This window comes from Spermophilus citellus (genome assembly GCF_964194105.1).
Source record: "Spermophilus citellus genome assembly, chromosome: 7".
Lineage (NCBI taxonomy): Eukaryota > Metazoa > Chordata > Mammalia > Rodentia > Sciuridae > Spermophilus > Spermophilus citellus.
In genome coordinates this window covers 43,007,062-43,033,564 of record NC_138188.1, presented here as the reverse complement: position 1 = coordinate 43,033,564, position 26,503 = coordinate 43,007,062, and the positions used below count along the sequence as shown (strand labels likewise).

At 36.8% G+C, this 26,503-nt stretch overlaps 1 pseudogene across 1 annotated transcript; it reads left to right on the top strand.

Moving 5' to 3' along the window:
- LOC308652782 (phospholipid scramblase 1-like) lies at window positions 1–24,508 on the top strand (annotated as a pseudogene). Its single transcript has 7 exons — window positions 1–82; window positions 8,318–8,511; window positions 9,871–9,913; window positions 12,627–12,851; window positions 13,999–14,156; window positions 19,087–19,248; window positions 24,452–24,508. The product of its transcript is annotated as a phospholipid scramblase 1-like (transcript).
- The last annotated feature ends 1,995 nt before the right edge of the window (window positions 24,509–26,503 follow it).

Below are 26,503 nucleotides of genomic sequence, written 5' to 3'. Positions count from 1 at the left end.
ATGAGAAAAGCCGGCCTGGCTCTCCTTGCACACTGCTGTGTGCTTCATAGCTCAGAGAGCGTCTCTGAATTGAGGCCAGAAGGTGAGCTCAGAGCTTCTGACAGCATCATGGGGTAATAGGAGGAGGGAGTAAGTAAAGCTGCTAGCTGCCACTGAACAGCAAACATTAATTGGAGTTATGGCTGCAGCTCAAACTCTGCTTGGCAATCCAGAACACCAGATGAATAGGGAAGACAGAGCGGTAGGTGGCAGGTGGGTGAACCCTTTGCTTCAGAGTCACATGTCAGTTTCAATCCTGTCTCTACTGTCTTACAGCTGTGGACTCTGGGCCAGTGTCTTCACTCGTGTTCCTTCAGCTGCCTCATCTCTGAAATCTCTAAAATTGTGTAACTATTACAAGAACCACCAAATTAAGACAGAGCATTGTGTGCATTAATATAAGGTGCAGGAGCCCCATCTGGCACTGCAGAACATCCCAGGGAAAGCTCGCTCCCATTATTACAAGCATTTGACAAAGTGCCTGCTGCTCCCAGCTGAACTTCTGAATCCCAGGTGGCTTTATTGATGCACTGGCATTCCTGGAAGTCTGGGCAGGACCACTTCCCAATTCCAGGAACCAGTGCTTAGCATTTCACATTTCCCAACTGGAGACATGTTAGAGAGCCGCAGCTTGGTGAGAGGTCTTAGGCAGATCAGAGCTCCTTCCCCTTCCTGATCCTGCCTCACAGCAGAACTTTCTCTTAATGCCACCCTGACACTTGCAATAATTGTAGGGCTTTGAACAATGAACATACACATGGGAATGAAAAATGAAATGAGTAGGATTCTAGGTTTGGATAGAAAACCATCCTCACCTGCCGCAGTCTGGCTGGGCACAAAATCACGAGCCACTCAAGCAGGAACAAACTCTCAAGGAGCTCTCTCTCCTCTGCTCCCAGATCTCTCATTGCCTGAATGAGCCAAAATACTTCCAGCCTCAGGACTTGTGCTCTGGAGGTTCCCATAGCTAGAGCACAGTCACTCCAGATACAACCCACACCCAGGACACCACCCAGTGGATGGTTGTAGACATTTTTCAACTCAGATCTGAGTTGCCTGACAATATCACTGTCACTATCAACTAAATCATTGCCCTCATAGCCCTTTCTTCTAGCATCATTATTTTTTACTCAGAGTACTTAATGTATTGTAAATATTTAAATACAATTATATCTCTACATGTGTATTTTACATGTTTATAATAAATAATAAATATCACATATTTGTAGTAACTGTGTTCCATGTTTTCCTAGTGTCTGATATAGTGATTTGCAAGCCCTGTGCCTTCAATTAATGTTTCTTGAATAATAGGATACAAGCTAAGTGAATATTTATAAATTTGTAAATGAATATGTATGTGTACATTGTGTGTCTATATGCACACATAAGACTATTTGAAGAATGATAGATTAAAAAAAAGTACTTAAATTAATCAGCACTAACAATTGTTATTTCCATTTTCCAAGTTTTGTTTTTGAAAAGTTCTTAGAAAAAAGTTTTGCCTATGTAAGTAAAATCTACATGACCACAAGCGTAAATTGAAATTCAAGCCTTTTCAGTCTTATGTAATGACAGTCTTTTAAAAATTTTTACTGAAAGTTGGCCATTTGGGAGAATGTCTTTATTTTTTCAATGAGCATGAGTGCCAAGAACTTGCCCCTGGAATCAGGAATCATTTAAGTTATGTAGCTAGTTATTTATTTCTATGACATTAAGTAACTATCGTATATTTACTTACAGGCTTTGTTTGCTCATTTATAGGTAATAAAGTAAACACCTCAAATTTATGAGGCAGCAGTGGGTTGTCCAGAAAGGCTTTTCAAGAATAAATATGCCCTGGGCTGGAGTTGTAGCTCAGTGGTAGAGCGCTTGCATAGCGCGTGTGAGGCACTGGGTTTGATCCTCAGCACCACATAAAAATAAATAAATAAAATAAAGATATTGTGTCCAGTTACAATTAAAAATAAAGGAAAAAGAATAAATACACAAGTCAAATGAGAAAAACTAACTTTGAAGATCAGTTTTTTGTGTCTTTTGGCTCTTTGGTTTACTGCTTAGTTTTTTAAACACTTGGCCACTGCAATCTCGTTTTATCCTAGTTGATGTAGGATCTATGTTTTAATTCAAAGCTTACTACAAAGTAACTATCCCAAATTGGTTCTAAGCCTATTTTGTCTAGTTTTGTTGAACATGAAATACAGAAGTAGATTTTTATAGGAAGACTCCCTGTTATAAGATTGCAATTATAATCAGCCTCTGTAAAAGGCCTCTGTCTCATATATTACAGGTATGGGCAGCGATGTACTCAAATGCTCACCAACTCTTATCATGTCCATATTTTAAAAGAAAACAGTTATTGTTCAGCTTAACTGTTACCCCAACCACAATGAAACCACAACAGATGAAATGTTTTTCTCTTCAGAAGTTAATCAAACCTTCTTTGAATGCATGCAAGTTACCCACAAACATACCTACAAGAACATGGAAATTATTTGATTTTTGATTTACCTCAAGCAATGTTGCCTTGTCTCATTGGCCTACTCCCATTACTTTTCTTCTCCCCAAACAAAATCTTATTCTCACTTATTGTTAGGGAGCTAGAGACCTGGACTTCTGGTGAAAGTTTTGAGAGCAGTAAAGTTGTGCTAAAATAATTTAAAACATACACCATCATATTAGGGCTTGAGAAGAACATGAATTGGTTTATCTTGTGTTTGGGTTAGAAAGATTTGTTCTTAGGCAGTTGAGAAGTAAATTCAGAACTACAACCCAAATTTAGTTTATGCCAACTTTATAAGGACAGTAATTTTAGGATCTTCTAAAATTATAAATGCTTCCCTTTGGGTTCTAGATTTTACATTAGTACATTTTGAAAGCATTCAAACAGAAACTTCAAGATCCCAGGAAATGGATCAAATGGTTTAGCTTTATCAAAACACAAAATTTCAACAAATTGAATGGACAGGTTTAATGAGCTTTTAGTAGCAACCCATGAATAAAGCAGTTTTTTGACTAAAAATAGAAAACTTACACTGGGAATGGCTGAACAGTCGGTTTTTATAAAGCAGCTTAAGAGGGAACTATGAAACCATATAACATTAAAGACAAGTTGGCAGTAGAATGAGATGGACATCATTACCCTAAATACATGTCTGAAGACAAGAATGGTATGAATATACTTTGGGTACAACCAGAGTGTGCTCTATATGTGTAATATGAATTATAATGCATTCTGATGTCATATATAACACAATAAAAATAAAAGACAAGTTGGTTAACAACTGGTAACTTCAGGTTGCTCTTCTTAAAATAGTTATGGTGGGGGCCCTGACTATGCTAGCTAAAACCAGCTGTTTGCAGTTAACAATCTTTTCCTGATTTCTAGAAGCTCAGATAAACAACTTAGCTTCAGTTTGGTGACATGGAATTTTATCATGAGTGATTCCATTTTGCTTTGGTCTGTTAGGGCTTTGTACAGGAGTTCAAACAAAACCAAGAGCTTGCAGTAAGTTTTATTTGACAATGACGATATGAACTATGAAGCTGGAATTGGATATCCTGTATGCTGTTTCACCCTCTCCCTGCTGGTAGAGGTTTACAATGATAAAACAGTCCAGAATGAATTTGACAATGATATACTTAGATGTACATAATAGGTAATAACTCAATTTTCTCCAAAGCTGCCCCTAAACAGAATTAGGGAGAAGTGTAATTAGATTGTGACAAAGTTTTGTATTTTTCTTGGAGTGATTATGATTCCAATGGCACAATATGATTTTGGTTATAGACTTGTTTTCTTTTGGTACTGCATAAATATGTTTTCTTTTTCCATGAAGTCTTTTTAGCATTTGTTTTTTAGTAAGAACACTGGAAGCAGTTATTTAGTTATCATGTTAACTTAATTAACTAATTTCACTAGAACATAGCTCAGTCATTTTCCCCAGTTGAGTAATGTTGTGCTTGGAATAGGTCCATGATCCTTTGTATTAGAGTTATGTAGAGAAACAGAACAATGCAGAGGTTTTTTTTTTTTTAATAAGAAATTGACTCATACAATTTTTTATGCAAAGTCCCATATTCAACAGTTTGTAAATGGGACACAGACACTAGTATGGCAGTATGTAAAAAGTAGATGTGTAACCGATGTAAATCTGCAATATGTATACGGGGTAAAAATGGGAGTTCATAATCTGCTTGAATCAAATGTATGAAACATGATATGTCAAGAGCTTTGTAATGTTTTGAACAACTAATAATAATAAAAGAAAAAAAAAAAAAAGAAAATCCAGGGATGAAATTCAGTCTGAATCCAAAGATCTGAGTACCCGGGGAGTCAATGATGCAGACACCAGCATGGGTCTGAAGGCCTGAGAGCCAGAAACACTGAGACCAGAACACAGACAAAATGGCAGGAGGAGTTGGATTCCTCTTTCCTCCACCTCTTCTTCTACTCAGACTCTCAAAGAGTAGATGAAGCTCACCCACACTGTGTAGGGAAATTTAATAATTCATTCCACAGACCCAAGTGCTTGCTTCATCAAAAAGCATCTAAATACCTCTGGAAATAAGGTTTAATCTGAGTACACTCTAGCCAGTCAAGTTAACACATGAAATTATCCATCACATGTCTACCCTTATTAATATGCCATTCATATGCCTCTCTTAAAATAAATTTATAACCTAGCTACCCCAAGTATAATTGAACATGCACTGGGGTGTCTTCCCAGAAGAGGACATAAAGTCCTTGAGTGACTTTTACTCTTTTCCTTGTTATACCTTAACTTAAATGCTATGATGTCAGATTAAAAAAAAATGCTTGAACACTGTGATATATCATCTGTACATCTTATGTTACATGATATGAGATGAAGAGAGTAGGGAAAGCACACACACATCGGACATAGCTAAAAGTGGAGGAAATAATCTTATCATTACAGTCCTTGTTTCTGAAACTGGTCACATGATCATAACTGGTATCTATAGCTTTCTTCTACTGCTCTGTTAATCCCCCTTTCCTCCAGCAAGCACCTCTATAGGTACAAAGGTCAGTTAACACATTACACCAGAGCTTATGATGTGCCATTTTTAATGCCTGAGATATTGTGTGATTACTAAAATTCTAAAAGCCACGGGAAAATGAGGACGGAACCTTTATCTTCAATACTGTTTCACATACTTTTAACTATAGTTGAAGATGTAATAAAACCAAACTGGGACAAAGAAAGTAATCAGGGAACAAATGCACACTATTTTAGCCTGTGTTTTATTTTCTCTTTCTAGAATTTCTGTTCAAGATGAGAATGATCTCTGACCAAAGCACGCATCAGGGCTGAATGTTTCACTTGGTACTCATTAGACAAGGACTCAGAGGCACAAAATGAGTCAGGCCTTTTCATATTTGTTGCTCGCGTTGTGCAGAACAGACCATGGGATGTGGAATTTCTAGAGATAATCACCCAGTGTGCCCTGCGAGTTCCCCTTTCTTGCTCCCGTGCTGGTCTGTTCCTGAATCCCAGCTCAGAGGCGGGACACTGGCTTCCTCTGGATGTGTAGGTCCTGAAGGCTGCAGTTTTTAGCTTGGTTGGCAGTGGGGGGTCACAGGCTTACAGTGTTCCTTCATAATTTTTTGCATCATTGGATCTTCTCCCCCAAAAGCTTTTAGAAAGTGTCTGCCATCATGGGCCACCCAACAACTTCTGAAATCCTACTCAAAGTAGCATGGGAAATAGGGCCCCACCCAGAGGTTTAAAGGACTAGGTGAGGCTAGATGAGGTTAATAGAGAGGACTGTTCCATGAATGTGACTGTGTAGTTTAGAGCACCTTTTTTTCTACAGTCATATTTGAACTTGTAGATATTGTGCTAATATCAAATCTTCTTTTCCAGGACTATGTAAACCATGGACAAGAAAAGTAAGTAATTTAAGTGTTTTCTTTCCTCCCTGTATTAAATTTATGGTTAACTTGTCTTTCTCATGTAGTTTTCTTTCTTTTTTTTTTTTTTTTAATACTTCTGAGAGGTTGTCATTTGTATCTGTGTTTAGGTGTCTAATGCTCAGCACTCCTAAAACCTTTGTGAGATATAAATGACAGATCTCACTTTTTTTGCTCAGAATCCTCCAATTCCTGCCAATCACACTTGGAAGAAAACACCAGATCTTCCTAAGGTCCCAGAGAGGAGCTGTTTCCTACTGTTCTACTGATAGCCAACCCTATTCTTCTCCTGATGATGTTTCTGTTTTCCTAACATGACACATTCATTCCCAAAGTCGGAGTTTTTGCATTTTTCTTTTCCTTCCTCTTGGAACTGTTCTCACTAGAGCTTTTCCCTTGTCATCTTTTGGGTCACAACAGGAATTCTATCTGCCTAAAGTAACAGCCTCTTACCCTGCTGCTGACCTGATGTGTTCTTTTTTCCCATCAGGTAAATCTGAAAATGTTTTTGAAAATTTATTTTTTTACTACCCAAAGATAACTGTCAGCAGCCAGAGAGCAGCTGCCTTCTTGATAACAGTTTCTCCTCATTCTTCAATGGATCCTGTCACATTACTTATCATCTATAAATATTCTTTTATTTTAAAAGAAATAAAATCCAACTGGGCATGGTGCTGCACACCTGTAATCCCAGCAGCTCAGGAGGCGAGGCTTTGCTAAGCAACTCAGTGAGATCCTGTCTCTAAATAAAATACAAAAAGGGCTGGGGATGTGGCTCAGTGGTTGAATGCCCCTGAGTTCAATCTCCACTACCAAAAAAAAAAAAAAAAAAAAAGGAATGAAATCCAAAAGTGATATTTGTAAGTTGCTAATATGTTTAACTTGTTTGTGAAGTCTTGTTTTTTAGTGATATGCAAATTCATTTTCAGTTTTCCATTCAAATTTATTTTCTGTTCTAGGTATTTTTGCATGACTCAGTGCTGTAATATTGTGGACCTCAGTCTTTTGAAATGATATTCCATTCCTCAGGAGTTGCTAGTCTGTGGACTATGCAAATAAGCTAATGAAGCAGCACTGCAAACACACATTTGCATGGAACATAAAGAACATACTTACCAAATTTCTTCCTCTATTCTGCTTCATAAATACTCATGAAATGCTGCTCTAGCTTTTTGCCCTCTTTGTTTTCAAAGTATATTTTTTCAGATAACTGAAAGTGCAAAATTTAAATTTCTAACCAAAATATTATAATTGATTTCTTAAAAAAGTATTGAACATAACTTAGGAAAGAATACTCGGCAGACCGAAACCCCAGGCAAACTACTAACCCAGACAGGTGTTTGGAATCAATTAAAAGGAATGCCATGCTTTTCTCTATATACTGAGTCTTCTCAATGATAGATAGCACTATAATATTTGGACTGGACAATTCTTGTTATCTGGGAAATGTTCTGGGTAGTTTCAGGTGTATAGCAACATCCCTGGCTCCTTCCACACTAAAGTGAAGATGCTCTTAGAAATACTGACTCGTGCCTTTATTTTGGGTTTCCCAATGACAACTCTGATTTTCATGAAGACATACCAGAATCTTTATGCAGTTTACTTTCCATCATTGTTGATGTTCTTTCGCACACTCAGGTATGAAAGCATATTTTCCATCTAAGATGGAAAGGGAAATCTAAAAGTGGAAGGAGAAGGCTGTGGCCAATTCTATTCACAGCCACCCCCCTCAAAATAGAGGAGGATGTGAAACCAAGCATGTTTTATGTAAAAAGCTCTGAAAAATAAAATCACACTTTAAATTTCACAGACATAGGATTTCTGAGTCAGAGTTTGATTTATAGATAGCCAAGTAATTCTTTTTTCTTTTTTCTTTTTTATTTATTTATTTATTTTTTTAAATTTATTTTATTGGTTGTTCACAACATTACAAAGCTCTTGACATATCATATTTCATACATTAGAATCAAGTGGGTTATGAACCCCCAATTTTACCCCAAATGCAGATTGCAGAATCACGTCGGTTACACATCCACAATTTTACATAATGCCCTATTAGTAATTGTTGTATTCTGCTACCTTTCCTATCCCCTACTATCCCCCCTCCCCTCCCCTCCCATCTTCTCTCTCTACCCCATCTACTGTAATTCATTTCTCTCCTTGTTTATTTTCCCATTCCCCTCACAACCTCTTATATGTAATTTTGTATAGCAATGAGGGTCTCCCTTCATTTCCATGCAATTTCCCTTTTCTCATGAGATGGGAGGGCCAGGTAATTCTTAAAGGCTTTGTAATTCTATTTTTTTTCTGTATAATTACAAATTATTTCTCTTTTTCATATTTTAGAAACTTTAGGACAGTCTGGTAACCCAGAGCCCGAGGATTCCTATCCTGGGACCACAAGTGCTTACCCAGAACCCTGGGCTGACATTCCACTCCCACCATATAGCTTTTCACAGTTTGGTGGACTTCCAGGGACACTATCGATGCCTGTGCCACCACCTCTGAACTGCCCACCTGGATTAGAACATTTAATTCTGGTAATTTCAAATACATAAAATACTCAAAAAACTGTGCTTCCAGTTTACTTACCAACTTAGTTATAATGATAAAATTATTAATTATAAAAGTTATAATGATAAAATAATTAGTTATAATGATAAAGCAATTATTTTCTTTTTATTAATTATCTTTGGAAATGGTAACATCATGTTTGGTTAATAGATCACTCCAATTCTTTTAGATTCAGTTTACTTTGAAACAAAATACGAATGTCTTTGCTAATTGTGTTTTCTATTATCTTGCATATAGTGTATGCTTGAAATCAAAAGCAAACACTTGTTTAGCACTATTTTCTAGGCTTTGTTCTAAGCATAATGCCTGTATTGACTGAATCCTTATACTGTGTGGTGTATAGAACCTATAATATTCTGTTTTACACAAGATAAAGCTGAGGTCCAGAGACAATATACAGCTTGCTCAGTGTTTAAAACCTAAGGAAGCAGGTCTGGCTCTTTTATCCTGGTACCTTGATTCTGGACCCCATGCCCTTTAATATTAATACTGAATAATTTCCTTGACAGGTGAAAAAAAACTTTTTATAAATCTTAAGAGTTCAGCTTCAGTAAGTGGTACCAAAAAGAGTGTTTATGTGTAACATGATGATCATATTCTTATAATTATTAATTTTTAAAATCAATACAATGTTTACTATAAATATCAACAACAAGGAAAAAGAAATGTTGAATTTTGCAGTATTACATGATAGCTTATTTAGCAATGTAAGTAAAATAGCACTATGAAGGTAAGTAAAATACACTATGAAGTTCTATATGTCTAATCTATAAACAAATAGATATTTCCATGATAAAAACTGATGTTTGCGTAAATGAATTGTCTCTTTCCTACTAGCTTACTTTCTCACAATGCACTTAAGGAGTGTTTAACCACTCATCTTTCCACAAAATACCCTGAAATGTATATATTTTTAAAAATCAAGGTCATAAAATGTGTTGAAATCTTATTTACCACAAATGATGATATCAAGTACACTTAAAAGAATAATTTTGAAACTTGCAGAAAAATTCTTTAAGTGGATTAAAAATTGTTCATATTTTATACACCTCATCTCAAAAGAGCACTGTGCTCTAATTTTTATAAATACCAGAATAAGTCAACTTTAATTCACTTAAATTTATCTTCATCAATAGTGAATACTTTCAAATACATATTTTCAATTTAAAACATGTTAACTATAATTTTACATTAAAAAGTAATATAGACTATAATAAAAATTTAATATGAATAAATGTTAACATGTAGTACTAAACAATGAATTATGAATATTGATTGGTTGGCTGAAACATTTGAAATTCTTAATTTTGTTTTTACTCTAATAGATAGATCAGTTACTGGTTCAGCAGCAAGTTAAAATTCTGGAAGGTATGTATTCACTGTATTCTTCACATTTTTAGAAAGACAGAATATTAAGCAGATGAAACCATATGAACTCCCACAAATACAGCACTCTAGATGACATAGGATGATAAACGTATTAATGTGCAAATGTCTCTTCAGAATAAGCAAACCACGAATGTCATCAGCAATTCATTTCTAATCAAATAAAATTTACTTAATAAGTGTTATTTACAATAGTAAATGTTGTTATAGTAAATGTTATTTTTATTGACATCTGTCCTTATGATGTAGAAACTAAACTAGAAGAAAACTATCAAGATGTAATTTTGCTCTTCTCCTTCTCTCTCTCCAAGTCATGCTAAAAGTTTTGATCATTTTACTGGTTTCTACAAGCTCAGCTCTGTTCTCCCAATTTGAGATCACTTTGAGAATGGCACACAATCACGTGTGTTAGTTCAGCTGCTTTAGTACATTTCCAAAGTGAGTGATCTTCTGAATTCAAATGGGGATGTTTGGGAAAAATTGTTGTTCATGCCCACAGTTTCTTCTGGGATGAGATGAACCCAGTGGAATGTGTGGTCCATGGGCTCTGGGTTCCCCGGGGATTATGGGGACAGTACAGGGTTGGCAGATGCTCACCACGGGTCTGGATGCTTCTTCCTGCAAGAGCGCTGCTGCTCCTGTGTGGGCCCAATGTATCCAGGGCTCCCAGTTTCAGGAATAAACCCACAAAGCCAAAAATACTTCAGGATGTTTGCCAAGGAAAGAGGCCCAGGTAGATGTATGAATGATGGCGTCCTCCTTGCAGATATCAAGGCATAATAGAAACTCCGGTGGTTTGTTAGAGACCCATATTCACCTTTTCCACTGGTAGAAAGTTGTATTCCACTGGTAGACATTAGAACATGAACTGTATTATCAGAGTAATCAATTTTGTTAAAATGCACAATTGTCATCTTTCACGTTTAAATTGCTTATAAATTATTAGATATTTATAATGTTTTGGTGTGGTTTCCATTCTTTAAAATAACTTTTTTTTTTCTTTAGAAAGCAACAACTTTTTAAATAATTTGTATTCTGAATTAAAAAAAAATTCTATTCTATGGTATACATTACTGGGATTATAAAATCCAAAAGGCCAGTCACTATATATTATATAGCATTCCATTTCTATTTTTTTAGATATATAAGCTTTATGTATATTTCAGTATATGTCTTTAATGTAGAATATATAGTGACAGATTCACTAGTTTTTAATTCTTAATTTTAAAAAGAGATATCTTTAAATTCATCTGTTGTGAGTAATATGAAAAGTACTAGTTTATTTTTGGCATCTGAAATTATGACAAGCACTTAAACCTTCGCCTAACTGAAAACTTAATAGATGCTAACAATATAACTGTAGATGCTTTTGATTTCATTTTTTTCCCATGTAACTGAAAGGAAACTTGAGATTTTGAAAGACTGTTGATCTCATTTTGCAGACACAAGTATAAAAGTTTTGAGATTAAGCTACGTCATCAAGCCACAAGTTGGTTAATAGATGCCCTCTCAGAAATAAATTTATTTTTTTTTTTAAAGAGAGAGTGAGAGAGAGGGGGACAGAGAGAGAGAGAGAATTTTTAATATTTTTTTTTCTTAGTTCTCGGAGGACACAACATCTTTGTTTGTATGTGGTGCTGAGGATCGAACCCGGGCCGCACGCACGCCAGGCGAGCGCACTACCGCTTGAGCTACATCCCCAGCCCAATAAATTTAATTTTTAAAATTAGTTTTTAAGCTTTTTCAAAAACCTCAGCTTGTGGCAGATGTTGTGACTAAAGATAGTCCTTTAAAAGCCAAGACTAGGCCAGTTTGAGTCCCCTCAAATTCCTTGAGAGAGGCTACAGTGATAGGACTTGTGAAGGACAAATTCAACTGTTCAGGGTCCCTCTGGTTGCATGTAAGGTTTCCACCATGTGGATCTATGGGGAAATTTCTTTGGTAAGGTGATGTTTTGGTGTCAGCATCCGTCACTCCTCCCTTTCCCTCATGAAACGATGAGCTACCTGAGGTGCTGTGTTCACCTTGGGATGCCCACCATCTAGATATTTCGAGTTGAAGCCCTAGTTCCCTAGCCTGGTCCTGTCCCTTTCCTCCTGCCTAATACCCATCTCCCACTTCTCACTTCTCGACACATCCTGCTGAGCTGAACCAGGGTGCTGTGGGCCCCATGTGATGGTCTAATTCACCTTCCACTTTCACTCTCTCCCATTGAGAGCAATCCCCACCCATTGCCACATTGCTCAAACACAAAGGCAAAAAATAAGATACAAATATGGTTTATTAAATAAATCTCCAACCCATTGTTTTGATGTGGTATTTCATAGAATATGGATACAGAAAACATCCTAGAGACCCTCCCTAACATGTGAAAACTACCACTACGTGAACATTTTATCTATGTAGCCAGTACCACTGTACCCACCTGTAGCGCGATACCAGGAGAGTGACTTGTTTTCTTTTCCATATTTTTCATATTGATTCAAATTCTTTGTACATTAATATCTCTTCTCACCCTTACCCTTTGCATTTTTTTCTCACTCTGATCATCTCTGAACAATATCCCTTTTTCATCTTTCCTCTTCTACTTGGAATAGCATTCACCACTGATCCAGCTAGATATTACAACATCTTAAGACATATTCAACATTTTTAACATACTGGTGACTGTGATTTCTTCTTTTTTTGTCTTTAGCCATCACAGGTTTCGAAACTAATAACAGATATGAAATAAAGGACAGACTGAAACAGACAATCTACTTTGCCGTGGAAGATAACGATTGCTGCACTCGCAATTTCTGTGGGTATAACAGGCCTTTTACCATAAAGATCCTTACTCTTTCAGGTCAAGAAATCATAATTCTGAAGAGACCACTACGATGTAATAGCTGTTTCTTCCCCTGCTGCCTGCAAAAGGTCTGTGAGCAATTATTAGAAAAGTCTGTGAAGTAGTTCAGTAAGAATTTTCACCCTTTCATGGAACTTGCATAACCAAATGAGATCTAATGGCAAAGTGACCATGAGCTATAGAGTTAGTATTTAGTCAATTGCATAGAAAGGAAGGCATGTAACCAATAGTCCTCTGTCCCTAAATAGTTTTCCCCATAGGGTTGATCAATAGCTCAGAGATGAGAGAATTCTTTATACCTTATACCCAATGACTATGATAAGCATGATCAAAATTGATGGAGTTACACCTTTGAGAATATCGTAGAATACCATTCTAAGAGCACATGGAAGAAGAAATGTGTGGGATCCCACAGGTCTGCAACTCAGTCATCCTATACAGATTGCTGAGAAACCAGGACACAGAGATAACACAGGCAAACAGTTATTCGAGGTCTTAACTCTGTACTTACTTTGAGAGGATAGCTGAATTATTCCCATCAAGTGATTCCTATCATTCATTATTCATTAATTACTTTGCTTTCCACATCATTTGGGATAGGAATAATTTAGTACAAATTTTGGCCTCAAAGAGTTGGATGGGAAATGCTGTGCAGTTGAATAGTGCATTAACATGCATCCTGTTACCTTGAACTTTTCAAAAGGTCATTCCAGGTGAGCACAGTGAGGCACCGTCATGCTCACCCAGCTAATGAATAAGTCAAAATTCCAATGGCTGGATTCTTTTTATTATAGTAGCATGAATGCTCATATTTGAAAATTGCACCATTGAGCAGAGATCTGTCCATACATATAAGTCAGTGGTTTTAAAGGAGTTTAAGAAAACAGTCCCTTAACAATTTAGACAGTCTTTGAAAGTAGGGAACTTGAAAACCATGTAAGTGGAGATCAATGCTTTAGAACACTATCTGTGCAGTCTGCCTGAATTTCTGCTCATCTCTTCCATAAACCGAAGAATCTGGTGCAAGTTTATTTACCCCTGCCTTCTTTAGTCAGGTCCTCTATAAAGGATGGAAAGAAATAGTACTGACCTAGTGAGGATGTGTTGGGCATTGCAACAATATCTGACATTGAAAAAGTGCTCAGTAAATGAAAGCTACTAGTAGATATTATGACAGTGATAATTATATTCACAAATGTCCTTTTGCTTTTGTAGATAGAAGTTCAAGCTCCTCCTGGTGTACCTATAGGTTATGTTTCTCAGACCTGGCACCCATGTTTTCCCAAGTTCAGTGTTCAAAATGAGAACAGAAAGGAAGTACTGAAAGTTATTGGTCCAATTATGGTGTGTAACTGCAGCGCCAACATTGATTTTGAGGTAACAGATGGGATGGTTTGCTTTCCTAATATAAAAATAATCTATTTTTTCACAAGATGGAACAAATATCTTAAATAAGTATTTGTGTACAGATATTTCAAGAGAAAGAAACTGTGCTCATATATTTACTCTGGGCTCCAGAGACATTTATTGATCCAGTTAAAGGTTAGTATTGATTATGCTAAGTGAAAAAAAGAGAAGCAAAGTCAGGTTAAAAAAAATAAGCCAAGTATCTAACACTTAAACATTCTTTCTGTATATTATCCATTTTAAATGGAATGCCAGCCTTGACAACTCCACGATCTGTACTTTATCTATATCACAGTTTCATAGGATTACCACATACTTCGTTTCATGTGAACAATTAGGTCATTTCATTCAGTTTTCAAAGTCAGAATCCAACTGGTAGTGTGTTAAATTCATTGGCTATTTTTTAATTGACATTTTTATGACGCTAAGGCTTTCACATGCCAGAAATGTTACAACTTTTATTTATTCATGTCTTGTTTTGGATTCTTTATAAGACCACATAAGTTTATATATATAGAAAATGTGCGCCTTTTTTGTTAAATTTATTCCTAAGTAGCTTATCGGTATTTTTTGATGTTAAAGAGGTATATTTATATTTTAGATGTTTATTGCTAACATTGAGAAAAATCTTTGTGTTTTTACTTTTCATTCAGTCACATGTTTGCATTCTAGTGTGTAGGAGGTGTTTCTCTTTTGTTTACTTGTGTTTTCTATGTATAGAATAGCAATATAAATGGGATTGGGAGCTCTTCTAATGTATACATGCTGAATACCTCCTTTTCTTCCATGCTATTTTCAATAGCAAAGATGAATATAATGGTAATAATGGAAATACTGGTAAATGTTTTATAATTCTAACTCTTTGCTATAGTGTTTCATAGTATTTTTTCATTCCTATTTCACCTAGACAAATTAGCAAGCTTTTTTGTGTTTTGAAAATGACCCACACAGAAAGTACTTGGAGTTTATGGACGACATGGTGATAATTGTTAACAAGAATGTAGGTACAGAGAATGTAGAATTGGAGAGTTGGCTCCTGACAGAATTTCATTCACAAAAACAGGGTGACAGCTAGATTTAGCTCATGAACCATTGCTCACTGATTCCAGACCTAGATTCTTATTGGGATTTACTACTCAATTTTCAAAAAGGTAGAATATTATGGTCAAGAGTTCAGACTCTGTGATAGACTATCTGAATTTGAAACACATGTCCACAAATTCTTGCCTGGGTGACCTAAAACAAATTACCTAACATTTGTTCACCTCATTTTTTTAAATATAAAAGTTGGGTATAATACTACATGTCTTGCAAGGTTTTTAAGAGAATTACATCACCCCATAATTGAAAACCCTTTACATGCTATGCATATATCAAACATTATATACAAATACCAAATTAGTAACTTAGAAATTGCTTTTTAAGCAACCATTCCTATGATCAGATGTTTTTAATTGCAAAGATATTCTAGTATTTTAGGCTATATTGTAGAACATTCTTCTGATACATACCTTGGCTCTCTGTTCCACTGTTCTTTACGAATAGTGATGTTCACATTATTTCTTTGGTATTCTTTTTAAATATCTTTATCTGTTATTGGTATTAAGTTGATGTATTTACAAGTTTAGTACTACATAATACGCTGTTCTTTTTGTTTTTGTTTATTTTGGTACCAGGGATTGAACTCAGGGGCACTTGACCACTAAGCCACATACCCAGCCCTATTTTGTATTTTATTTAGAGACAGGGTCTTACTGAGTTGCTTAGTGCCTCACTTTTGCTAAGGCTGGCTCTGAACTCGCGATCCTCCTGCATCAGCCTCCCGAGCTGCTGGGAGTATAGCTGTGTGCCAACACGTCCAGCTACACTGTTCTTTTTATTTGCACTTTTGATATCAAATGTGCATTTTCTCCCCACAACAACATTCTCCAATTCTCCAGATACCAACTGGGTGTCCTACAACTCAGTTTAATAATGATGTTAACTATCTGACATTAGCACAGACCCTACAGGCTAAGGTCTCAATCTCAAAAGACAGCCTGATTTCAGACACTAATCACAAATCCAAAATTTCCTGCTCTTCTGACCAGCTGTTGATAACGTGGGATTTCCACAGCTCCCTTTACAGTTTTGAAAATTTGCTAAAACTGCTCATAAGATCCAGGAGCCCCTTCACTTGTGCTAACAGTTTATTTCAAAGGCTATTATTGTAAAGAATGGAGATGAATAGCCAGAAGAGCTGAGTGGAGCAAGGGTTCAGGGCACCCAGCCCTTGGAGCAGGGGTAGAACATGGAGGTGTTCACTACCCTGGAGAGACTCTGAGTATCCATGATAGACTAATCCATTCTCTACTGGTGGGTAACTCAGACCCCAGCCCCTGTCTCACCACTGGAACTCAGTGTGGGACTGAAATCCAACACTCCAGTCATCACTAGATCTTTCTGATGTCCAACCTCCATGCTAAAGTGAAGCTATCAGGGATCTACCCCCAATACCCATCTCATTAGTGTACAAAAGTCTTCACTCAGTAGAGTCCTGGATTTTGAAGCTGTGTGCCAGGTATCTGGGACCAACACTAAATGAAACAAGATTTTGCCTATCATCCTTATCATTGAGGAAGTTACAGGGTTATAGTAGCCCTGTGTGTTAGGAAGCAGGGACAAAAACTGGACACCTTTTCTTTGGCAGCACAAGCACCAACTTATTTCCAGAGGTCGAAAGACTATGTATAGGAGAATTTAGGGTTTTTAAATGTTCTTTAGAATTTAGCAAAATACCATCTATTATTTTTCAGTTATTTGTGTTCTTATCCTCCCTAAAAGTGATATTTCCTACTTGCACAAATTTTAGTAAAATTTTCAATTTTTTTTTGCTGTAAGTATCAAAATGGGGAAATAGATCATTACGTTTAGTAGTTGGTTGACAGGGTCTGGTAAATAAGCTATCTTCTGGATTGTTTTCATTTATAAAAGTGTTTCAAAATTAAACTAAATTTAGATAATAAAATGGAAAGTTTTTCATGAGTTGCTTTAAATACTCAGATGACAGCTACCAAAGGAGAAGACACCAAGTTATGCAAGATGAGATCTCCTGAGTCCATTATGCCTCACTAGTGTTGCATAACAAGTAACCCCTAAAACTCAGAAGTTACAAAATACATTGTCACATGCTATGGGTCTGCAGGTCAGCTGTGTTTCTGAGGATATACCAGGTCTCAGAGAGATGGACCAGTTTCAGGTGGCCTCAAGTCTGATCCAGGAATGTTCACTCTGGATTTGTAAAAGCAGTTGTCATCTGGATCCAGTTTTGCTTGTGGCTCTTTACCTGATACCCAGAGTGAAATCACTTAGCCACATGTTAGGTCCCGGCTCATGTCACATCTGTGAAGTGCTTATTCAAACAAACGAGAAGGCAAATCTTCATGGTCAAGGAGCACTGAGATGCTGCAGAGGGAAAATTAAATAAATATTTGGTGAACAGTAATCCGAGTTTCATATTAAAAGTTTATTCCAGGCTGTTAAGAACCCATTCCAACAGATGCAGATAAAACAAATCAAGTGGTTTTAATTTCTCCATTGGTGTTTAGCTGGTCCCAGCCAGAGGCAAGGGCTTCAGGGGATGCTTCTAGCATAAGGGGTGCTTGGTTCAGATTAAAAAAGGACACACTTTCCTGGGGTAGGTGAAACTTCCTGTGGAGGAAGCTTGGTGAACGCTGGCAACGTGCATCCTCTCTGTCCACCTGGATGAGTACCTGTGTCTGTGCACACGTGAGTCCACTCTACATGAAGATCCTCCGCTTTACTCAGTCATATTTTTACAATTCTTCCTTTTATCAAAATAGAAAAATTTCACATTGGGGTCTTTGATTCATACTCCTTTCCTTTTTCTTGTTCACCAACCCCACCTATTAAACTGTCTGTCCCACCCTTGACCTGATGGACTGCGCTCATCAAGGTGCTTATAGGTCACTGCTGTGAGGTCAGGCAACAGGTGGCAACCAACAGGAGGCAGGTTTAAAAAGGCCAATGAATGAGGCTTTATTGAGACTCACTACCAGGTGGAACTCCATCAGACCCACAGAGTGGACAGGAGGAGGGTCTGATGAGAAACTGGACTAGAATTTTATGGGGCTTGTGGCAGGAAGGGAAGGGCTTGGGACAGGAAAAGGGATTTTTAGAGTTGGTCAGGGGAACTGGCTGAGATCCAGGTTTGGCTAGGAGATCCCGCTGATTGACAGAAGGTTCCTTTGGTGCCTGATTGATGTTTCTTTGCTGCTCACCGGCTGGTTGGTGCTTTGTTCCTAAGTCACCGCCACCGACCGGACAACTTCCTTCACTCAAAACTGCCAATCTTCTTTCCTAGGTAATTAGCAATGTATGTTTCCCAATAGTGGACGGGAAGAAATCCCTACCAAATATTTAAACTTTCAGACTATGTATACTATCTGTGCTTCCTAAAGTTGAAATCAGAGACATGTTTTACTCAGTACCTTTCTGACAGCTTCTAGAATGTTCATCAAAGAAACATTTCAAAATTTTATACATTTCTGCTTCAACTTTGATGTGGATCAATTCAAATGATTTATTATTTTCTTAAGTAAGACAAAATGTTAGATTTCAGCAAAACTATAATTATCCTTTTTCTGTATGATGAAACAATTTTTTCATGTATCTATAAATATGCACAGGTGCCTATTGTGGGATTCAATATTTGTATTGTAGTGAGGGATACAATATTTGTAGCTACATGTAGTGCATAATTTTAATAGACTATTTACAATATTCTATACAATCTGGATTATATAGATTGTTTTATTTAACTCCAGATTTGAAAGTAGGTTTGTTAATAGTTTACTGGACTTAAGACTTATCTTTTTGTTTGTTTTGCTTTGCAATTCAGGTTAAATCTCTTGATAAAGGAACTGTGGTTGGCAAGATTTCCAAGCAGTGGGCTGGTTTTATCAAAGAACTTTTTACAAACTGTGATAACTTTGGGATCCAGTTTCCTTTAGACCTCGATGTGAAAATGAAGGCTGTGATGCTTGGGGCCTGCTTCCTCATTGTGAGTCTGTCCTTTCTGATCCTGGTTGTAGGTAGTTTCTATCTATAATGACTGCCTATCTAATGCTGGCTTCAGTATCATTGTGAAGTGATTCAATGAAGTGTGCATTTTAAGATGACCGTAAAGGAACAGGTTCTATGCAAGAGTTCCCACTTAACCTACCTCTGAATTTCTATTCAATGCTTACACTTTGGATTCACAAATGCCTAGTTTTTGTCCAAAAGGCCTGGCACTTTCCATTGAGAAGAAAAGAACTTTCTATACAGCAGAGGTCCTGGTTTGGGGGTAATAATAATAATAATAATAAATAATAATAATAAAGTTGATGCTTAGGAGAGGAATTTGAGTTAAGACTTACATGGAATAAAACTGTGAGACATGGGGATTTAATCTTGATTCCTTATTAAATGAAATCATGTACTACTGTAGTATAATACTTCAGTTAAAAAAAAAAAAAACACAAAAAACCCAAAGAACCAGGCCATACTCCAATTCAACTAAGTCAGAAGCTGAAAAGAAAAAGGTTTGTAGAGCATCCCAGGAGCTTCTGCTGTGTAGTCAAATTAGAGGATTAACGGGACCAAGCAATTATCTTCAACTTTAATGCACAAGAGAAAACACAGGTAGTTTTCAAACTTCAATGTCCAGATTGTATCCAAATGTATTAAGCATAAATCTCTGCAGATGGGAGGGTCTTCAGTCTGTTTAGAACTCCTAGGTGACTCTAGTGTGCAACCAAGGTTTGGGACCACTAGATAAATACCTTAAACATTGATTTGATTTGGGGATGCAATCAGAAAAAAAAAAAACTAATAGTTAAGGATATACAACAAAAGGATCTAATTTCTTCAACAGATAAATGACAAAGAAAATTTAAAAATAAAAATACAGAAATTTGAGAAACGTCAACCTAATTATAGTTTGTGGACCAGGTTTGAATACTGATTTGAACAAACTAATGTAACAACATTTTTGTGTTTTTCTGAGAAATTTGAATATTGACTGGCTATTTGATGGTAAAATGGAATTATTAATTTTTTAGATATAGTAATGACATTATGTTAGGTAAAAGCAAAACTGAATCCATAACTTTTAGAGGCACATACTGAAGTATTTCAGAGGATATGTTTTAAATAGTATTGGAGAGTTGCTTTTAAATAATGGGGGTGAAAGCAGAGAATTCTAGGAAGTTGAATAATTAAGCAAATATGGTTATGTTAATAATTACTGAACTAGGTGAAGAGTTACTGGGACTTTATTATACTATTATCTCTAATTTAGCATATATGTAATATTTCTGTTAATAAATATTAGTTTAATTTTTAAATACTAATATTATTGTGATATTTATAGGGTTTGCTATGAGGTTTTGATATAGTATACAATGTGGAATGAATAAATCAAGCTAATGAATATATCCTCAAGTACCTGTCATTCTCTTGGGGTCTGAAGATGTAAAATTCACTATTTAAGCAATTTTGAAATTTGCAATATGCAATTTGCAATATTACTAACTATGATCAGTGTTGTGCAATCGATCACTAAAATATATTCTTCCTAAGTGAAACACATTTGGAAACTTTGATGCATCTCCCATTTCCACAGTCCACCTCCCTAGCCCCAACTTCAGAGAACCACCATTCCATTCTCTACTTCTACAATTTCAGCAGTTTTAGATACTACACATAAGTGAGATTGTGAGAATTTTCTTTCTTTCCCTGGTTTACTTCACAAAGTTTAACATTGCCCACAACAGAATTTCCTTGTTAAGGCTGTATATCCTTTTTGAATGTGAATCATATTTTATTTATCCATTACTTTTTTCCTACTAGGATTTTTACTGAGGGGTGCTTAACTATAGAGCTATAACCCCAGCCTATTATTATTATTATTATTATTATTATTATTATTAATTTTGAGACAGAGTCTCACTAAATTGCTGAGTCTGGCTTTCAATTTGTGATCCTTCAGTCTCAGCCTCCTGAGCTGCTAGGATTATGAGTGTGTGCCACCACACCTGACTATTTTTTGATGGACAGTTATGTTGGGTCTGTATCTCTGTTATTGTGAATCATGCTGCAATAACTATGGGAGTCTAGATGTTCCTTTGGCAGATATTTTTGGCTATTCTTTTGGATAAACATCTAAAAGTAGGGTGGGTCATATGTTAATTCTTTTTGAGTTTTTTGAGCTATTTTCCATAACAACTATACTAATTAATATTGCTAGTAAAAGGAATATTCCTTTGAACACTTGTTTTTCTTTTTGATAATAGCCATACTAACAAGGGTGAGGTGATATCTCATTGTGGTTTCAATTTGCATTTCTCTGATCATTAGTGATGTTGAGCCTTTTTTTCATATATCCATTGACCTTTCCTGTGCCTTCTTTTGAAAAATGATCCTTTGCCTGTTTTTTGGGTGTGTGTGTGGTGCTGGGGATCCAACCCAAAACCTCTGCATGATAAGTAAGCATTCTACCACCAACTTATATATCCACAGCAGTTTTAATCATTGTATGTGTTTTCTTGCTATTTAGTATTTTATACATTGTTGTTGTGAGGGGAAAAATTGCTACATATGCAGTCAAGGAGAGAAATAAAGAATATCCAGGCACTTCTGCCTCTTTCATGTTTTATTCATTCAAATTACTCAATACAATTTCACTCTATAGGTTCTTAATCAAGAAAACAACAATCCTTAATATTAGGCACTGCAATAGACATAATCCACTCACAGCAAACAATTCTAGATTAATTAATTTACTGAAAAAAATTCTAGATTAATTCTAAGCACTGCAAACACACTTAATCATGACAGGCTCATGACAGACATTCCCTCTGCATGCTAAGTTCAAATGTCAGATCAAAAGTCTCAAGCCTTAGGCTTTAAGTCCAGCAGATGCACACTCACTCAGACTGCAGTGATCGGGTTCAGAACCAAGGCAGGCTTTTCCTGGCATGGAGTAGACAACCAGTTGAGGAGAGGGTCATACAGAGAAGTTTCGGCTCTCACCAAGGCCCAGATGAGGCGGTAGAGTTTGAGAGCAGTGAGGGTCATGCAGAGGATCAGGAAACTGATGACAAGTGATGGGATGTCAGTTCAGATCCTCATCAGGATCTCCACCTGGAGTGCATCCTAGTTTCGGCTGGCTGAATCCCTGTTCATCAACTCTGTACTAAATTTTGGGGCTTTTGACTCCTCTTTTCAATCATTACCAGCTACCACTGGATTTCTCCATGGCATTATTTACCTTGGGGTCAGAAACATCTGGTCTGGTGGTCTCCACCCTGATCTTCTCGCCTTTTCCTCCTATCAGGCGAGGACAGCCTGCCAGGGGCTTCACTCTGTTTATCAGGGTGAGGGGAAGTAACTTGTTTGAGGCCATACTGGAGGGATCTGTTGGATGTGTCTGGTGAGACTGCAGGTTTCAAACTGGAGTTTTTAAAGTGGCGTTGCTTAGGCTCAGGCCTAAGGCCATCCTCACAATTGTGGTTCTTAGCCCCTTTTCAGATGTATGAGTTCAAGCATTTTCTCTCAACCCACAAGTTATCTCTTGCCTCGTTGGTTGTTCCCTTTGTGATACAGGAGTTCATTGAATGGATGAAATCACATTTATTGACTTTTCCATTCGATGCCTGTGCTTTTGGAATCATATCCAGGAAATAATTTTCCAGATCAATGTTATGAATCTCCCCTCTTAAATTTTCTTCTTGTGGTTTATAGTTTCAGGTCTTACATTTAAGCCTTTAATCCATTTTTCATTGGCTATTTTTAGTACCCAGTGTGAGATAATGACCTGGTTTCATTATTTTGCATGTGGCTATCCAGTTTCCTAGTACCATGTTGTGGTTTAGATGTGGACTCCCTCTAAGCTCATGTGTGAGACAACGAAAGAAAGTTTAGAAATGAATGATTGGATTATGAAAGTCTTAACCCAATTAGTGAATTAATCCCCTGGTGAGGATTAACTGAGTGGTAACTGAAGGTGGTTAGGGTGTGGCTAGAGGAGGTGGGTCCCTTGGGGGGGCCTGCCTTTGGGGGTATAAATTTTGTATCTGGCTAGTGGAATCTCTCTCTGCTTTCTGATCATCCTGTGAGCAGCTTCCTCTGCCACACTCGTCCTCCATCATGATCAGCCTCACCTCGAGGCTCAAGGAATGGAACCTGCTGTCTTTGGAGTGAGCCCTCTGAAATTGTGAGCCCCAAAATGAAATTTTGCTCCTCTAAAATTGTTCCTCTCTGGTCTTTTAGTCACAGCCACCAAAAGTTGACTATAACATACCATTTATTGACGGCACTGTTCTTTCCCCATTGTGTATTTTTGATATCTTTGTCAAATATCAATTGATCATTAAAAAATGGGTTTCTCTCTTTCTGGGTTTTCTGTCCTGTTCCATTAGTTAGTATGCCTGTGTGTATATAAGAACCAAACTGTTTGGATTGCTGTAGTTTTTTTAACATGTTTTGAGACCAGGGCAAGAGGTCCTCAGATTTGTGTTTCTTACTCAAAATTGCATGACTTATTCAGGTTTTTTTGTGGTTTCATACAAATATTAGAATTGTTTTTTCTATTTTTTGAAAAATGATATTGGGTTTTTGATAGGTATCACACTGAATCTATATTTTATGGCTCTGTTTTTATTGCTCTGTTGTATAAAATATTACCAATATTGATTCCTGTAATCCATGCTCGCTGTATAGGTTTCTGCTTATTTGTGTCATCTTCAATTTCTTTCATCAATACCTTATAGTTTTCAGTGTACAGATCTCTTACATCCTTGGTTACACCTGAGTAGTTTATATATAATTGTAAATGAGATTGTGTTCTTAATTTGTTATACATGAGAAAAGTCATATTACTAGAGAAGGACTAAAACACATTAAGGAAGAAAGATTTAAATAGGAGGATTTCAAGGGGGATTAGAAAAAAGATGACATTCATGGAAATTAACAGAGGATCAACTAAATTCATTCAGAGATCAGGATATAGATGGAAAGAAAGGATTAAATTGCTATAAGTGGGGAGCTGACCGCAGAGCTTGCATGGCTGCAGTCTTTCCTAGATCTACTCTACACTGCATTTTTCTTGCTCACAAATGTTTCACTGTGTGTGATCAGTTCCTTCAGTTTTCTGCCTCTGAGAATCCATCCCCTGCTTTACCAAAGAAAATTCACATCTGAATTTTTATTTTTTTTCCTAGGACTTCATGTTTTTTGAAAATACTGGATTACAGAGACCAAAAATAAGAATATGGTAGTGGATTTGTGAAAGTATCCTCAGAAAATTTGAAGGCTGTGTATTGATAGAGATCATCTAATAGGAAACCCCGTGGCTGCTTCTTCTCTGTGGAAATCACTCACACCTGAATAAAATGAACCGAAATGCCCACACCTTCCATTGTAGGGTTTTGCTTTAATTAGAGATTGTTTTCTGTCTCTTGCTGCCTTATGAACATTTGCACACACCTGTGTGAAGGTTCACTATGAATGTGGGAAAAGAACATTGGGGGGCAGGGTTTGGAGTTGTGGCTCAGTGATAGAGTGCTTGCCCAGCATGCATAAAGCACTGGGTTCCATCCTCAGCACCACATAAAAATAAAAATAAAGATACTGTGTCCATCTAAAACTAAAATATAAATGTTTTTTTTTTTAAAAAAGATTTTAAGGGGGACTTACATCTAGGAATGAATGTTTATATGAAAAACTGCTTTAAATTTCAATATCCTATCTATATTTCATAACAAAATAAAGTCTTACTAAAGCAATTTTAATAAAATAACTATTAAATACAGTTGTAATTTATACAAGAAATCCTAATGCTATGTTGAATATAACATCTATTCAAAAATTTTAAGAAAAACACTTCCTGTTTCCTTTGCCATTATGGTCCAATAAATACTACTCAGTGTGGATACTAAGAAAAAGTAAATTTTTTCTCTTTATGAAATCACATTATATTTTAATGCTCCTGTTAATCCATGTACTGCTATAAGTATGATTTTTCACACTAACAAGACACTAAATTATAAGTTTTAAATGGTTTTCATTAAACAAAGTATGATTCTCTGTCAAAGAAACACTCAGTTCAAAACCTCACTTTGACCATATTTGGTGGTGCACACCTGTAATTCCAGTGGCTCAAAAGACTGAAGAAAAAGGAGGTGAATTCAAAGCCAGACTCAGCAACTTAGTGAGAACCTGTCTCTAAATAAAAATATAAAAATGGATGGGGAATGTGGCTCAGTGATTGAGTGCCCCTGGGTTTAGTCCCCAGTATCACCCCTCTCCCCCTGCAAAAAAAAAAAAAAAAAAAAAAAAGTCCTCCCAAACAAACCCTCACTGTCTCTAAAATTTTACTGTTTCTATAATGTTAGAAGTTATTATTTACATGTGAAATGCTTAGCACCTGTATTCTAACAATCCTGGAACATAATAAGAATGAGATTAATCAGGTGTTAATTAAATGGAACAAATACATTCATCCACAGATTATGAACTTCAAAAATAGTCAAATCATCTACAACAATAATCAAATATCTAAAAAGAAAACTCATTGTTGTATTTTTGCATATATGATTTTATTTTTTAAACAAAATGTGGTCCCTGGACTCAGGTGGCATTCTGAGCTCATCTAACCCAGTTAGAGGAGTTCCCCTCACTCCACTTCCTCTTCAAATTCTCCCTTCTCAAGTGCCAGGGCATGTGATGCCTTTTGGTAGGACCTGTACCAGATTAGAGATACCTGTACCAGGGCACCAGCTGGGCCTTCTGCCTGGCAGAAAGGCTAGGAGGGCTGCCATCTGCTCTGTGGGGAGCTTGCCTTGGGAAGGAGATGAACAGCCATGATTTGCTCATGTACAAGACAAAGGGCTCAGGAAATGAACCCTAGGAGCCCCCCTTTTGTCCTCAGCAGAGCTCCACCAGCAGCCACTGTCCTTATCCCAAGCATGAGCTCCAGCAGTGCTCCAGCAACCCCAGTAGCTCCACTGGAAATGAGGAGGACAGCAGCAGAACAGGGACAGTACAGAAGAAGCAATGTCCAGGTGAGCTCCCAAAGCCTCTGCAGCTCACCAGAGGCCAGGCTCCAGGGATGAGCTGTCACCATGACACTCACTCTGGCTTGTGCTAGGAAGGCAGCCTGCCAAGTGAAGTGGGGTGCCTGCAGAGTGGGGTCCCTGGGTTATTGGTCATGCCAGTTGGAGAAGGGAGGCATCCCAAGGCAGCAGTCAGGTGCCAAAATCAACCTAAAAGGA